At 40.8% G+C, this 16,964-nt stretch overlaps 1 protein-coding gene and 1 pseudogene across 1 annotated transcript in view; both read left to right on the top strand.

Annotated features, from left to right (window-relative positions):
- Positions 1 to 16,964, top strand: part of KCTD1 (potassium channel tetramerization domain containing 1) — a 196,556-nt gene that overhangs the window by 40,550 nt on the left and 139,042 nt on the right. The gene's annotated exons all lie outside the window — the stretch shown is intronic.
- On the top strand, positions 4,711 to 14,210 carry LOC128572104 (60S ribosomal protein L30-like; annotated as a pseudogene).

The raw sequence follows: 16,964 nt of genomic DNA, 5'->3' as shown, positions 1-16,964 counted from the left end.
TAAGTAGCATATATACTTGGGGAAAAAGGAAAGCCATTCAGTGATGTAGAAATTGTGAAAGAATGCTTTGTCAAAGCTGTAGGATGCTTAAATCCTGATGATGATTCAAAGTACAAACAACCTTCTCTTTCAAGGAGAACCATAACTGATTTGCAGCTTGAATTAGCCTTCAACTTAACAGAACAACATCGTGCAATACTTCAAAAGGAAAATACATATTACTCAATTGCTGTGGATGATTCAGCTGATACTACTGACTCAGCTTGGATTTTATACTTCATTCAGGTCATGACAGAAGATCTTCTTTGTTCTGCAGGGTTAGTTACTTGCTTTGGGCACTCTTGAAAATGGAACATAGGGAATAGATATCTCCAACAATTTTCAAGAGGAATATCATGAAGTTGGAATGAATTTTGTAATTTTTCTTTTTTTTTTTTTTTTTTTCTTGAGACAGAGTCTTACTATGTCGCCCTCAGTTGAGTGCCGGGGCATCACAGCCCACAGCAACCTCAAACTCTTGGGTTTAAGCAATTCTCTTCCCTCAGCCTCCCAAATAGCTGAGACTACAAGCACCCACATAGCCACAATGCCTGGCTATTTTTTGTTGCAGTTGTCATTGTTGTTTAGCTGGTCTAGGCTGGGTTCCAACCCACCAGCCTTGGTGTATGTGGCTGGTGCTATAACCACTGTGTTGTGGGAAGCGAGCCACAACTTGGTAAATTTAGTGAGTGTTTAGATGGTGCACCTTCTATGACAGGAAACCATGAAGGGTTTATTGTATAGATATAAAAGTGTTAACAGATCCAGATGCTCTTTTCACATTGCAAGCATCAACAAAATCTCTGTGCTAAGGTTAGTTACTATTCCAAGTGACATTTTGCAACAGTGTTAATAAGCATTTTTGTTTTGTTTTGCATTTGAGACAGAGTCTCACTCTGTAGCCCCAGAGTGATATGGCTTCAGCCTCACCCACAGCAACCTCCAACTCCTGGGCTCAAGTTCCAGACTAACCCCCACCCCCACCCACCTCAGCCTCCCAAATAGCTGGGACCACAATTTCCAGCTTGCTTTTTCTATTTTTAGTAGAGACAGGGTCTCACTCTTGCTCAGGCTGGTCTTGAACTCCTGAGCTTAAGCAATCCACCTGCCTTAGCCTCCCAGAGTGCTAGGATTATAGGCTTGAAACCCTGTCTGTGCCTGCAAGTTACAAGTATTGTTAACTATATTCCTGAAAATGCAACACAGCATTTTCAGTTTCATAACATGTTATAGTTGAATGATGAGGTATTCAGTGTGGATTTGCTGTATCAATTCTAAAGTGAGTTGGCTATCACAGGGACAGGTGTTAGTTATAACAATTTATTTCTGCTGGAACAGAAAGTTTATTTTTATGAAGAACAGAAACAGCAATCTGAATTATTGAAAGAAGTTTTCGATACAATTGCAGCATTTCTATGTGATATGATGTCAAATAAAAACAACTTGAATATTTTTTTGCAAGTTAAAACTGTCTGATATGTGGCAAAAAAAATCCAAGCATTTTGGGGAAAAAAAGTTGTAACAATGCTTCTTCTTCAAAGGGAAATTTCAGATGAACATTTTCCCCAGCTAACAAAGATCAGCGACACTCAGGACGATATATGCGAATAATTTGAAAAATATGCACCTATTATAGACCTATGAATTGAAAAATTCAATGAAAGTTTCACTAACCGTGAGACTCATGACATAACACTTAAATCAGCATTTCAGCCTCACCTACTTGATATCACTAAGGCACCCAAAGAACTATAGATGGAATTGTCTGAGCACTCAGTAGGTGACATTTGAAAGTCATTGTTTGATGCTAAGAAAGATCTAATTGAAATATGGAAAAATGCAGAATACCCACACCTTTGGCAACATGCCTGAAAAATGCTTTCTTGCTTTTCAACCACTTAACTGCTGTGAATCTACATTCTCTTACCTAACCCACACCAAGATGCCCTCAAAGTCACAAGTGACTGATGCCCATCTGGAGGATCAACTAAAACTTTTGGCCTCCATGCTGTAAGCAAATAGTCAAATGCTTTCCACCAAAAAGCAAAAACAGAAAGAAAACCCAAAAAAAGTCATTAAAAGGTTACTTGACTTTAAAATTGACAGATAATTTATTTTTTTGAAATTAAGTATGGAGTAGTTAGGTTTTTGCAAAATAATGTACATTTTGAAATATATCTAATTGAAGTTTCTTGAATGCAGCCTTATTTGGTTAAAGCTAAATGAATGTGGTCTTCCAATATGAAAAGGTTCCCCACCCCTGTACAACACTCTCTTCCCTGACACTTGCCAATGTAAAATTATATTACTTATATATAAGATTGCAAGGTAAATATGTACAGACACCATAGATGTACACACATCTTTTGTTGATTCTCAAAAACATGATGAGATTGTACTTAATTCTCTTGGCTTCTCAGAATAAATTCGTGAATGAAGCATGTTTGAATAAGTTAAGTGTTCAGCAGATAAAACACTCGTGAAGTGGGCATAGCGCACCTATCTTCATTTTACACATCACAGACCAAAATCAGTAAGTTGACACACTTTTTGTGTTTGATGGCAGAAATAGGACTCACTTTTGGCAAAACCATTTTAGAGGTTTATCAATCCACTCCGTGGAATTTAAATGACGTATCCCAAATAGAATACAGTTGATTTTATGCTCTTAAAAATTATATTCTGAAGGCTCTTTCTAGAATTTGAAGGGTATAGTTTTAGTCATTGAGAGAATAGAAAATCCTGTTGGATGGGCAGGCATGTTAACAATCTGAGCACTGCAATCAGTCCAAACTACCCCCTTTGGAGCTCACAGGCAAGGTTTCCATACCATCCTGAGAAATGATCTTAATGGGGAAAAATCAATTATTTTAAAAGTAAATTGTATCCAGAATTTTAAAGATCAAAGAACTTTACAACAAGACATCTCCATCCCTTGGACTGTTGAGACACTATGTTTAGATATGGTCTATCACTTTGTCATATGGCTCCATGAACCTCCTGAAGGCTGAACTTGGTGCTTAAGCAAGAATCCTTTTGCTTCAAGCCAGTTGGCCTAATTTGCCCAGCATGGTAATGTACTCTATCAGAGAGGGAGGAACTGAATTCATTTTAAAATCACAGCCCATTAGGAAGAATTAGGCCATGATGCCTTAATGCCAGGCACTTGAGATGTTTACTCTTTTCATTAAAATTTTTTCCTAAATATTTAATGCTCAGGGATTTTTACTTAAATGTATCATACAAAATACAATGGCTGACATGGCAAGACTTTTTCATTGCGTTATATGAGGTGTCAGCACTATTTTAAAATTTTCTCCTAGAAATCCAGAGAGGTCTAGTGAACAGGGCACTAGAGTTATACCCCCAATTTTGAGATCGGCCTCTGGGGCCTTGGGCAAGTGCCACTAATCTCTTGTCTCTGTTTCAGTATCTATAAAACAAGCATCATAATTTACTGAGCCCCGCCAGACAACGATGAAGTATAACTAATTAGTGTTTACAATCTGGTTTGATGAAAGGCATTAAATGTTATTGTTGCTGTATTTTTATGTAAATGATTGCTAACTTTAACATCAGAAACTGGCTTGTAACAGCACAGCATTCTGATGAAATCAGACCTTGCAGAAGGGACACAGCACACTTCTTGCCAATGGATTTCCTTCTTCAAAATCACCAAATAACCTGTATTCAGTATAAAGTCAGTGAAGCCACACTGTGCCCAGTAAGACATAAGACGTCATGAATTATACAACAAAGAGTAATGAAGGGCAGTGAGTAGGGGGTGATGGTGCTGAGGGAGGGAGCTGCCTGCCAACTCTTCCCCAAGGGTGGCTAGCCCTGCACTCCCAGGCTCCTTCCCAGAATGCTACAGTGAACGGAAGGATGGCTTTTCTGCCTTTCTTCAGGTTCTTTCTGTCACAAATTTATCATTTTGCACTAAGGACTGACAATTGAGTCACGTCCAACTGACTTATAACAAATAAAGCTCCAAGCGAACTGGGCGAACTAAAGAACTGAAAACCACAGGTCGCAGGATCCCACCTGGTTGCCAATAAGCCTGTGGTTAGAACAAGTTTCTCAGCCCTCTCCACTCTCACTGGGAAGTAGAAGATTTGAGAGAACAAACAGAGTGACTTCTAATCACTTCTAAGGAAGCTGGTGGTAGTACCTTAAAAGTGAACAGTTTATTCAAAGGAAGATAAAAAAAAGTAAAAAATAATTTTTTAAACAAGTGAATAGATAACTTTTGAGTCTATGATGGTGGTAAATATAATTGAAAATTAAAATCAAGCAATCGAGAAACTTTAAGAATTTGAAAATTTCAAGGAGGAACATGACTGTCCAATATGGAGATTACCATTTAAGGAAAATATGACCCTGGATAGACAAAGCCACATGTGGGAAGGAAAAAAGGGACACTAAAACATCAGCCAATATGTAATGAGTGACTGAAATTTGTCCAGGCAGGTACATAGCAAAAGAAAAAGCCTAGGCATGAAGGAAACTATATTTATCATTTGGAAGAAAGAGAAAATAAAAGAGAAGGGATTATGTATACTTAAAATCCTAGAATTTAGTCTTTTCTTTGTACAACAGATATTTTTGGTGCACGTGACAGGACAGGTGGTCTCTGCCCTCAGCTAGCTCAGCCAGAAGGAGAGATGGTGCATGAGCAAGAAGCGGCGTGCTGCGTTCTGTAATAGCAGAGTGAGGCTCATCTCAGAAAGCGGCGGCATCTGCCCGGGTAGGCCTAAGAAACCTTTCCAGTTGACATTGTATTTGAGCTGGGTCTTGACAGAGGGGAGAGTTTAGGAAGAAGCAGGCATTTCAAAGTGAAGGAACGGCACATGCAAAAGCACCGTGTCCTTGACCAAGTGCCACAGCGAGGGCCAAACAAGTCTCCCCAAAGCTCAGTGGCTTAAAACAGCAAGCATTTATTATGTCGCATGAGTCAGTGAGGCCACTCTGCTGGTCTTATCTAGGTCAGCTGATTGTGGATGGGCTCGCTCATGGGTCTGAGGGCAGCCAGCAGTCCAGCTGAGAGCAGCATGGTCAGAGCTGGCTGTGGGATAACACAGCAGCACTGCACTTGGCCTCTCATCATCCAGCGGGCTGTTCCAGGCGTGTTCTAATGACAGAGACAGATCCAAGAGACAGCAGAAATGCTCAAGGGCCCACATTGGCCCAAGCAAGTCACTAGGCCAGTGTAGATCCAACAGGTGGGGAAACAGACCCATCTCTTCACAGAAAGACCTATGAAGTAGCATTGTAAACAAAGAAGGGCAAAAAAATTTCTAATCAATCTACCACAGTTAAAAAGGTATAGGAATATTTAGGGGAAAAAATGTGGAATATTTAAGGGGGAAACCCCCAGGATTTAGTTATGGCTTGAGCAAAAAGTTCAAATAGACAGAGACCAGAACTAAAAGCATCTTGGAGACCATGTGGAGGAATTGAGTTGAGACTTGTTGGTTTTTTTGTTTTTGTTTTTGTTTTTGCGGCAATTCAAATGTCACTACAGAATTGATGTGATTACATCTGTTTTTTAGAAAATATATAATGGAAAATTTCATGAAGGGAAAAGACAGGACATTAAAAGACCAGTTAAGGGCGGCACCTGTGGCTTAAGGAGTAGGACGCCAGCCCCATATACCAGAGGTGGCAGGTTCAAACCTGGCCCTGGCCAAAAACTGCAAAAAAAAAGAAAAAAAAAAGTAACAATCCTTCAGGGCTGTGCCTGTGGCTCAACGGAATAGGGCACCGGACCCACATGCCGGAGGTGGTGGGTTCAAACCCAGCCCTGGCCAAAAACTGCAAAAAAGTTAAAAAAAAGAAAAGGTGCATGTCCTAAAAGACCAGTTAAGAAGCTACAGTACTATGGAATTTAGGTGAGACGTGGTAAAAACTTGTATAAGAGAAAAATGGAGAAGAAAAAATGATGATAAATTTGGGAAAACACTGCTGACAAAACTGACTGAATGTATGGTAGTAACTACTTGTCCCTCGTCTATGCCCATAATAAAACACTAAGTTTTAGTGAGTCCATGTTGGCTCTGTTAGAATAAAGACCACATTTCTGGGCAGCGCCTGTGGCTCAGTGAGTGGGGCACCAGTCCCATATACCAAGGGTGCAAGTTCAAGCCGGGCCCCAGCCAAACTGCAACAACAACAACAACAACAAAAAAAAACATTTCCCAGCTTTTCTTGCAGCTAAGTGAGATCATCTGAGTATATCCTGGTCACTGCAATGAAAACAGATGTGTCACATGGCAGCTTCCTGAACCTTCACTAAAAAACAGTTGAAAATGGTCTTTTTCTGGTACCCCCCCACCCATTCTTTACCCAACTGTGATGTCTGGAACAAAGGCAACCATTCTGGGGTCAGAGGGATAAGGGCTGTACACAGGGCCTTGGTTCTTGAAGACCAAATAATCCCTAGACAACCTGCCTACTTCCTGACTTTCAATGAAAGAAAAATAAACTATTGTCACATTTAGGTCCTCTCTTATTTGGGGTCTTCATTATTCACAGCTGAGCCTATTCTGTACCGATACAGCTGCAGAAAAAGAACTTAAGATTTATTTGGATCATGATGCTGTTAACCCAGGAGGAGGAGAAAGCCTCCAAGCAAAGTTTGTGAGTTCCATGATGTGGCTGATAGGTTTATATTGCTCAGGAAAGAAACAAATAATGATCTTTACCTCTGGGAAGAGAAATTGTGTGATGAGAGCCTGGGAGAGGAACTAAAGCTAACTCAACCTGATATACAATTTGCTTCTTGTACCTAAGCATAAATAATTAAATATCAAAACTCCACAAGTACTTTCAAGAAAACAAAATATAACACTTCCTAGTTTATTCTATGAAGTTGGTATTACTCTTGATATCAAAATCAAATAAAGACATCATAAGACAGGAATACCATACCAAAATTCCTTATAAATATAAATGCAATAATCTTCAACAGAATCCTGGAATCCAAATCCAACAACACATAAAACCATGATCAAGTGAAATTTATTCCAAGAATACAAGGTTGGTTTAACATATTATACATCATACTAACAGAATAAAAGTCATCTCAATTAACACAAAAAATCATTTGGCAAATTTTAACACCTTTTATGATAAAAACACAAAATAACTCCCTCACCCAATAAAAATACACCTATGAAAAACCCACAACTAAGATACTTAATGGTGAAAAACTGGATCCTTTCCACCTAAAGTCAGTAACAAAACAAGAATTTCTGTTCTCACTACTTCTATTCAACATGGTACTGGAAATTCTGGCAAGTGCAATTAGGCAAGAAAATGAAAGGAAGCCATCCATATCGGAAAGGAAGAGGTAAAATTATCTCTGTTTACAGATGACATAATTTTTTAATGCAGAAAATACTAGGGAACTCACCCAAAACTATCAAAACAAGTTCTGCAAGATTTCATAATACAAGATTAATATTAAAAAATCAATTGTATGGACTAATAAGGAACAATATGAAGAAAATGAAATCAAGAAAACAATTCCATTTACAATTGCATCAAATAGACTAAAAAGATAAAGGAATAAATTTAACAAAGAAAATACCAGATTTGTAAACTGAAAATAACAAATCATATTGAAAAAAATTAATGAACTAAATAAAAGGAAAGACATCCCATGTTCATGGACTGGAAGCCATAATATTGTTAAGATAGCAGTGCTCCTCAAATTGATCTACAGAGTCAATACACTCTCTATCAAAATCATAGATTCCTTTGTTGCAGATAATCTTGAAAAGAGCAACAAAATTGGAAGACTCGTGCTTCCCTTAATTTTGAAACATAATACAAGACTCAAGTAATCATAAGGATAGACAAATAGATCAATAGAATAAAATTGAGAGTCCAGAAGTAAACCTTTATGGACAATAGAATATCTAAAAGAACACCAAAACAAAGGGGAAGGAATAGCTTTTTCAACAAATGCTGCCAGAACAACTGGGTACCCACATGCAAAAGAACATGACAATAGGGCGGCCTGTGGCTCAGTCGGTAAGGCGCCAGCCCCACATACCGAGGGTGGCGGGTTCAAACCCGGCCCGGCCGAACTGCAACAAAAAAATAGCCGGGTGTTGTGGCAGGCGCCTGTAGTCCCAGCTACTTGGGAGGCTGAGGCAGGAGAATCGCTTCAGCCCAGGAGTTGGAGGTTGCCGTGAGCTGTGTGATGCCATGGCACTCTACCGAGGGCCATAAAGTGAGACTCTGTCTCTACAAAAAAAAAAAAAAAGAACATGACAATAAAATAAAATAAAATTTTGTACATACTATCATATACAAAATTACCACCTACAAAAATTAGCTCTAACAACTAACTCTAAGAGTTAAAACAGTAAAACTCTTAGAAGAAAATATAAGGCTAAATCTTTTTGAGCTTGGATTTGCCAATAGTTTCTTAGATATGACATCAAAAACACAAGTAACAAAAGATGAAATAGAAAAGTTGGACTTGAACAAAATTAAGAACTTTTTTGCTACAGAAGATATTATGAAGAAAGTGAAAACAATTCACAAAATAGGAGAAATTATTTATAAATTATGATCTGATAAAAGATTTGCATTCAGGGTGGCACCTGTGGCTCACGGAGTAGGGCGCCAGCCCCATATGCTGGAGGTAGCGGTTCAAACCCAGCCCCAGCCAAGAATTGCAAAAAAAAAAAATTTGCATCCAGAATATACAATATAAAGAACTCTTACAACTCAAGAATAAAAAGACAAATAAACCTGTTGAAAATGGGAAAAGAGTTTGAATAGACATGTTTCCAAAAAACATTTACCAATGACCAATAAGTACATATTATTAAAAGGTGATCAACTTGGGCGGCACCTGTGGCTCAGTCGGTAAGGCGCCGGCCCCGTATGCCAAGGGTGGCGGGTTCAAACCTGGCCCCGGCCAAACTGCAACCAAAAAATAGCCGGGCATTGTGGCGGGTGCCTGTAGTCCCAGCTACTCGGGAGGCTGAGGCAAGAGAATCGCTTAAGCCCAGGAGTTGGAGGTTGCTGTGAGCTGTGTGAGGCCACGGCACTCTACCCAGGGCCAGAAAGTGAGACTCTGTCTCTACAAAAAAAAAGGTGATCAACTTTATTAGTCATTAGAGAAATGCAAATCAAAACAATGTTAAGACACCACTTCATACTACTTCATACACCACTTCATTCCACTAGGATGGCTATTAAAATTACTAAAATTAAAATTATTAAAATTAAAAACAGACAATAATAAGTGTTGGTAAGAAGGTGGAAAAACTGGCATCCTCAAACTGCTGGTGTGAATGTAAAATGTGAAGATCCTTTAGAAAACAGTTTGGCAGTTCTACTCCTGAGTATATATTCAAAAAAATTGAAAATGTACATCCACACAAAAAACTTGTACATAAATATTCATTCCAGCATTATTCATAATAGTCAAACAATGAAAGCTATCTAAATGTCCATCAGCTAATGAATGGATAAGAGACTATGATATATTCATATATTGGATTATTATTCAGCCATGAAAACAAAGGAATTTCTGATAATGCTACAATAGGATGAACCTTGGAAACACATAACTGAAACACAAAACCCAAATACAAAAGGCCATATATTTTTATGATTGTATTTTTATGAAATATACAGAATGCATAGACTGAAAACAGATTAGTGGTTGCCAGGAGTTGAGGGGAAAGGGGAAACCGGAGTGACTGCTGGTGGGTACAGTGTTTTAGAATCAGCCTTGGAACCAGCCATTTCTCCAAGGAGTCCTGATGTCTTTCACTGGAGAATTGTATTTCAGAAGCCACGATCTCAGAGTAAGGTGTGTTTACTGCTATGGATATGTTGTTACTCCCAAATCCTCTCAGTGGAAAGAATTAAGAAACTTACATATGCACACACATGTCTATTAGCATCTCTATTTGTTTCTATCTCTGCTGTATTTATATTCAGAAATTTGAGATCCTACCATTACCTCCAGTCCCTCATTACAGAGGAATGATCTCCACCTCCTTTTTATGACCGTGAGAATCAAGTCCTAATATCCTTAACATACATACAGAGTGGATCAGTCCTCTGTATGTAATCAATATCCTATTGATTACACTGCTGCTGCCCCTTCCTGCCTGATGCCCTCCTCTCAGTCTCTACACCTCCAGGCACTTCCCCCCTTCCTGCCTGGACGGCCTCATCATCTTGCTCTGGCTCTGACAGCCCACACCAGGGGGCTCCTTTGTCCTTCATTAGGTGCCTTCCTGCTCTCACCCCAGGCTCTGAATTTCATCCCAGGCATCCTTCTCTGGCAGCGTCCTCCTTAGTTTGCTTGGGTTCCAATGACCTGTGCCAATCTGCCCCTTTGATATAAAGGCCATGCTCATTCCTTGGGGACTCCTATGCCTACAACAAGGAGCCCTTCTACACAGGCCTTACCCACTGAGACACCAATACCCCACTCTGGGCTACCACACCACTCCCCAAGCTGGCCCAGATGCCTACCTGTTTCTGCTCTAGTGGTGTTACAACCAGATTTTTTAAGAAAAAATAAAAAACAAAAGCTAGTTGTGATTTTAAGAACTCTTTCAATAGCAGTCCACCTAACATCTCTTAGATATATCTGACAGATGGAGCTCAGGCTTGAAGAGAGAAGAATGTTTAAAGCAACTGGTATAGAGAATAATAACAGTAGAAACAATAGCAATGGCTGTCTGTCATTTAGAAAGCTGTTCCTCTGTGCTTGGAATGTTGATTTAATTCTCAGAAAAAATCTTGTGAATTGGATATTAATTATCTCCATTTTCAGAAGAACCTGATACTTAGGGTGGTACAGCACCTTGGTCAGGGTCACTCAACTCTTATGAGCAAAGTGGAGGCCCAATACAAATCTACGAATCTATCTGAATTCAAAACATCAGTTGTTTAACCACTGAAATCCCTTGGCAGGTACGCTCGTTAGGATTAGTAGTCCTATGGGCTGCCATAACAAAATGCCATGACTGGGTAGCTTAAGTGACATGAATTTATTCTCCCAGTTCTAGAGTCTGGAAAGTCCAAGGTCAAGTTCCTGCAGGGTTCAGTTCCTGGTGGGGGCTCTACTTGTGGCTTATAGATGGCCAGCTTCTTGCTGTGTGCTCATATCACCTCTTCTTTGTTCATGAAGGGAAAGAGAAAGAGCAAGTTCTCCAGTGTCACTTCCTATAAGGGCACTAATCTCACCAAGAAGCTTCTGCCTCATGACCTCATCTAACCCTGATTACCTTCCAAAGGCCTCATCTCCAGATACCATTATTTGGGAGTAGGGGATTCATCACATGAATTTGTGGGGGACACCAGTATTCAGTCCATAACAATTAGGTTTGCATTTTTAATTTTATAGTCTTGCCTTAGTAAATATAGAATTTGTAACTTTAAGAGCGTCTAATTAAAAGTAAATGGACACTCAAGAAATCCAGCAGTGGTGAGCCCAAGGTAGACGATGGTGTCATAGTGCTGGGCACCCATGCCTCTTCTCTGTGATTTCTCCTCCCTGCGTTACTTCCCATCCCAAAGCCCCCTTATGAAGGTCCAGCCCCTTCACCTGCATTCTGCCGCAAGTAGAAGGAAGGAAGAATGGTGCCCATGAGTTGCACAGGCCCCTCCCTATTGCATCCCATTAACCATGGTGATGCCAAACTTCAGGGTAAACTAGATGGCCAAGTATTCATCTAAAATTCAGGAGTCTGTTTCTACCAAATAATGGAGAAAGGTTATTGGAGATTCACTAGTGACTTCTGCTATGTCAGACAAGAATGAAGGAACCCTAAGGAAAACAGGGGCTGAGCAGAGTTGGAAATCAGAAATGTCTAGTGATGCTTAGGACCTATCATGGAAATGGGGTTGAGGGTAGAAAGGAAGTCCCTTTTGCCAGTCCTGATGTCATCCGTAAAGGTTCTCCAATTTAGACTTTCAACCTAATGTCCAAATGGAGTTATATATAGAGTCTGTATTAGGGTTCTCCAGAGAAACAGAACCAATCACATGGAGAGGTTGGGGGTGAGGGAAGAGAGGAGGAGGTAGAGGGAGAGAGATTTATTCCAAGGAATTAACTCACCCAAGTGTGGGGGCTACTAAGTCCCAAATCTGTAGGGCTGGTAGGTAGTAGGCTGGAAATTCCATCAGGAGTTGACACTGCAGTCGGGAATCAGAAGCAGTCTGGAGACAGAATTCCTTCTTCCTGGGCACCAGAAGGCTTTCTACTGTTTGGAGGAGACCCTCCCGCTTGACAGAGGGTGGTCTGCTTTGATCCAAATCTGCTGATTTAAATGTTAAATCTCATCCCAAAACACCTTCGTGCAATTCTCTAGACTGCTGTTTGACAAAATATCTGGGCTCCACAGCCTAGCCAAGTTGATGCATAAAATTGACCAGCACAGGGGCCTAAGCCTCCACTGACAGGACTGAAAGAAGTCCACTGACCACTGCAGTCGCCACTGCAGTCGCCCAGATCCCCTCACCTAGGGCCACTGTGGTTTTTGTTTCAATTTCCCTATCATAGGGATAGTCCAATCATAATGCCCTATACTCTTAACTCTAAAAGACTGAGTTTGTTAAATGTGAACTTTAGGATTTTAAAGAAACCCAATACAAATCACTTCTCTCCTCCACCCAACTTCTGAATATCCATTCAAATATGAGCTCCCATATGGATACCAAACTTTTACTTTTATTACTAAACTTACATTAAGGAGTGCAGAGTACATTTGTAGGCAAGTGAGCTTCCTGGTGCTGATTTAGGCAAACTTCCAGGCTGGCAGCATTTGACCTGGACCTTCCCCAGCTGGAGGGGACAGGGCAGTCCCTTTAAGACTGTGGTATGGAGAGATGCTGGGAAATGCCTAAAGAGCAGAAAAGGGACCCTGCAAGCCCAGCCTTTTAAGCTCACCAAGCTGTGAGATGACTTGCTATGCTAATGGGATTTCTTCCATGCAAAAGAAAACATCAGGGCTGGGGATGAAGTAATGCCCCTGAACATAAAATATTCACAAGTTTGATAACCCTATTTTGACATTCTTCTTCTCCTCTTCCTCCTCCATAAGAAGCTTCAAACATACAAATGCCTGGGGCCATCCTGAGCAAGCAAAAGGCTCTGGACAGTCAGGAGAGTGAAGCAGGGAAATGTTGCATTGTTCCAGTGTTGGTGCTCACCCAGAGCTTGTGGTGGGACCTCAGGAAGAATGAAATGACTGACCTTGAAGCCCGGAGGGGCATGAGAGAGTAGAAAGACCAGCGTTTGATTAGATCTGTTTGAGATCTAAGAATAAAGTTCATAGTTATGTGGAAGAGTCGGGCAGAGGGAAGAAGCTGGCTTCTTCCCTGATCATCCACTGTGTTGCTTGGCAGTTTCAGTCCAATGTAACCTATATCACAGTCCCACAAACTTCTCTGTCACAGATAAAGAACATAAGGCCCAGAAATGCAAAGTCATATGCCTGAGGTCACAGAGCCAGCAAATGACAGACCCAATATTTAAACCTAGATCTCTTTACTTCTAAAATCTTTCCTTCTCCTCACCCCCATTATATCAGCTGCCTGCACAACCATGAGCAAAGTAGAAAATAGGAGGTTATAATGGTGTTTAAGCTTTCAGAGCTGGTGCAGCGCCAAGTGATAGCAGAGTTAAGGGTGTGGCTAAGGGGGTGGGTTGCTGAAGTAGATGGAAGTCAAGCTCTTTGGAGTGGGGATGGTTGAGAATATACAGGCCTGTTTGCTTTCTCACTCCCCAGCCATCTTGGCTAGTCTTGGTTGGGGGCCGTCCTGCACCTAAGGTCGGAAGACGGTGGCCACAAAGGAGATGAAAAAGTCCCTGGAGTCAATCAATTTGAGGCTCCAGCTCATTATGGAAAGTAAAAGGTGTGTGCTGGGCACAAGCAGACTCTAAAGGTGATCAGGCAAGGCAAAGCAAAATTGGTCATCCTCGCTAAGAACTGCCCAGCTTTGAGGAAATCTGAGATAAAGTACTATGCCATGTAAGCCAGAAGTGATGTTCATCACTACAGTGGCAATAATATGGAAATGGGGACAGCATGCAGGAAGTACTACTGTGTATGCAGCCCAGCCATCACTGTCCAGGTGACTCTGATACCACTAGCAGCGTGCCAGAACAAACTGGTGAAAAGTAAGTCATGCACATTTTTTTCCCTAATAAAAGTTCCTAGAGTTGTTTTTTCTAAAAAAAAGAATAAATGGGGCTCATGTTGGACAGAAAGTAAATCTGTCTAGGAAGCATGAACAGGTGAATCAGCACGGCAGGTGGAAACCCCTGCCATGGCAGGGAATGAAAGGCATAAAGCCATCAGGGCTCAATGCTGATAGCCGCGGGACTCTTCGTAAAAAAAAACGAACAATGCCAAGGGACCTGTGGAACCCAAGTATCCTTTCACGTTTTTCTCAGCAAAGGTTACCCTGTCATTTCACAGGCATTTTCCTATACTTCACTGCGGAAGAAGCAAATAGTTCTGAAGATTATTTAAATTATTTTTTCAGCAAAGAAGAAAACACTTTTTAAAAAGTTTCTGTATTATAAAGGATATTTTTCGAATAATGGGTTTTCAAGAATTAGACACTTCTATTCTTAAGGGACGGGAACTGAGAATTTAATTCTTTTTTTTTTTTCTTTTGAGACAGAATCTCACTTTATCACCCTCAGGAGAGTGCTGTGGGGTCGTAACTCACAGCAACCTCCAACTCTTGGGCTCAAGTGAGCCTCTTGCCTCAGCCCCCCAAGTAGGCTGTTTGTAGCATTTGTTTGATTGCTACAGGCACCTGCCACAACACCTGGCCTTCTTTTTTTTTTTTAGCAGGACTGGGCCAGGTTGGGACCCACCAGTCCCAGAGCATGTGGCCAGCACCCTAACCACTGAGCTACAGGCACCAAGCCTGAGAATTTAATTCTTGTAAGAGATGGGAACTGAGAATTTAATTCTTGAATTTGTGTTCTTAATGTGTAGTGAACAAGGCTTGGATGAGGCTTTAGTAGAAGTGGTGGAGACTTTCACAAATATGCATAGGGGCCAGAAGCTGCCACTAGACTAACAAAGTAACTAGTACTTACGGTTACCGCATAAGTGCATGATTTTATGCTCTAATCTTAAAAATAATTTATTGTCCCAGGATTTTTGTTTGATTGCTTTAGACAGGAAATTGGGGTACCTAGAGAATCCATACAGCTAACTACGCCATGTGTGTGGATTACGGAGATCCTTTGCTTCCACCTCCCCTTCCTGCACACCTTTTGAGCAGGTGGCCCTAGTGAAGCCCACAGGGTAATTCCAGTGCCTTGAACAGAATTTGGTATTTGTCTGGGCTCCACAGTCAGCTGGAGTTGGGATTCAATCCCAATTTCTAGCTCAGGGCCTCTTTTTTACTAGCTGGGAGACCTTGAGCAATATGATTTATCTTTCATCCTCAGTTATTCTTTCTGAAAGAAGACAAAATAATCCTTAAACGATAGGTAAAGAAAATTGAAAATGAATTTTTTTTTTTTTGTAGAGACAGAGTCTTACGCTATGGCCCTCGGTAGAGTGCCGTGGCCTCACACAGCTCACAGCAACATCCAACTCCTGGGCCTAAGCGATTCTCTTGCCTCAGCCTCCCGAGTAGCTGGGACTACAGGCGCCTGCCACAATGCCTGGCTATTTTTTTTTGTTGTTGCAGTTTGGCCGGGGCCGGGTTTGAACCCGTCACCCTCGGCATATGGGGCCAGCGCCCCACCGACTGAGCCACAGGTGCTGCCAGATAATTTAGTTTTTTAAAGTATTTTCATACACATTATCTAATCTGAACTGTTGACCTCTGTCCCCTTTGCATAGATAATAAGTAATTAACACTCTTGGTCTGTCAAACAGCTATGATTTGCAGCTTACCATAAGGACTAGGAGACATGAGAATTTTTTTTTTAAGTCATTAGTTTGCTTTTAAAATTAGTCCCCTACAAGAGATACAATGTGGGACCTACCCAAAAATCTATTGAACACATGATAAAATGCTATCCCTTATGTGTATAAAAGATTTCTGGACTTAGAAATATGAAAAAGGCATATAGGCAGTTTTTGCCCATCATGGAACATACAAGGGCCTAAATAAGTAAATATTTGCAGCTGCATCATGTAACCTTTTAACATTGCTCTGCAAATAGCTATTCATCTTTGTGCCGGTATAACTGTGCCAGACAAGCAGAAAAGAAGGCCTTATTGAATTTATATTTTCTGAGAAAAGCACTGCTAAAAGCAAAGCAACTGTACATTTTTAGGTATTGCTTGATCAGCTCCCTTTCTAAATGGGACAATATCAGGAACCATTTGTTTAGGATGCTTTGAGCTGCAAATAACAAGAGACTCAAAAATGGTCTAATACATTTCTAATGCATAAGAAGAAAAAATTGTCACTTAAGAAGTATAGAGACGGGGCTATTCTGAGATCCATTCATTCAGCAGCTTAACATCAAAAGCTTTGCCTCCTCTTGGCTCTGCCCTGTCTGATCAACTACTCCAGCGCTCACAAGACAGCTTCCGGATGTCACGGGACTACTGGAAGTCAGAGAAAGTGCTGTGTCTTCCCTCGTTTCTTTTTATCAGCAGGCACATGTAACAAGTCTCCCAGTGAACTTCTCTTCCTCTCCCTCACTGGCCAGAATTGCTTCGTGTGTTCATTTCTGGCAAGAGATGGAACCACCATGCTGGGCTTACACCAGTCAAGACGGATGCCTCCTTTGACACAGACAGCCCACACGCACCTGAATAAAGTGGGGGGTTCTGTCAGCAAGAAAGGGGACTTGCCAAAGGGTAGGCCATGGATAGAAACTACCACAGTGGCCAAGATATTTTGAAAACATTGTGAGCATGTCTTTGATAACCTTTTTAAAGTTTATTTAAAAA

This window comes from Nycticebus coucang, chromosome 19, assembly GCF_027406575.1.
Source record: "Nycticebus coucang isolate mNycCou1 chromosome 19, mNycCou1.pri, whole genome shotgun sequence".
Lineage (NCBI taxonomy): Eukaryota > Metazoa > Chordata > Mammalia > Primates > Lorisidae > Nycticebus > Nycticebus coucang.
The sequence above is the reverse complement of the archived record's forward strand: the minus strand, read 5'-3'. Positions and strand labels throughout refer to the sequence as shown.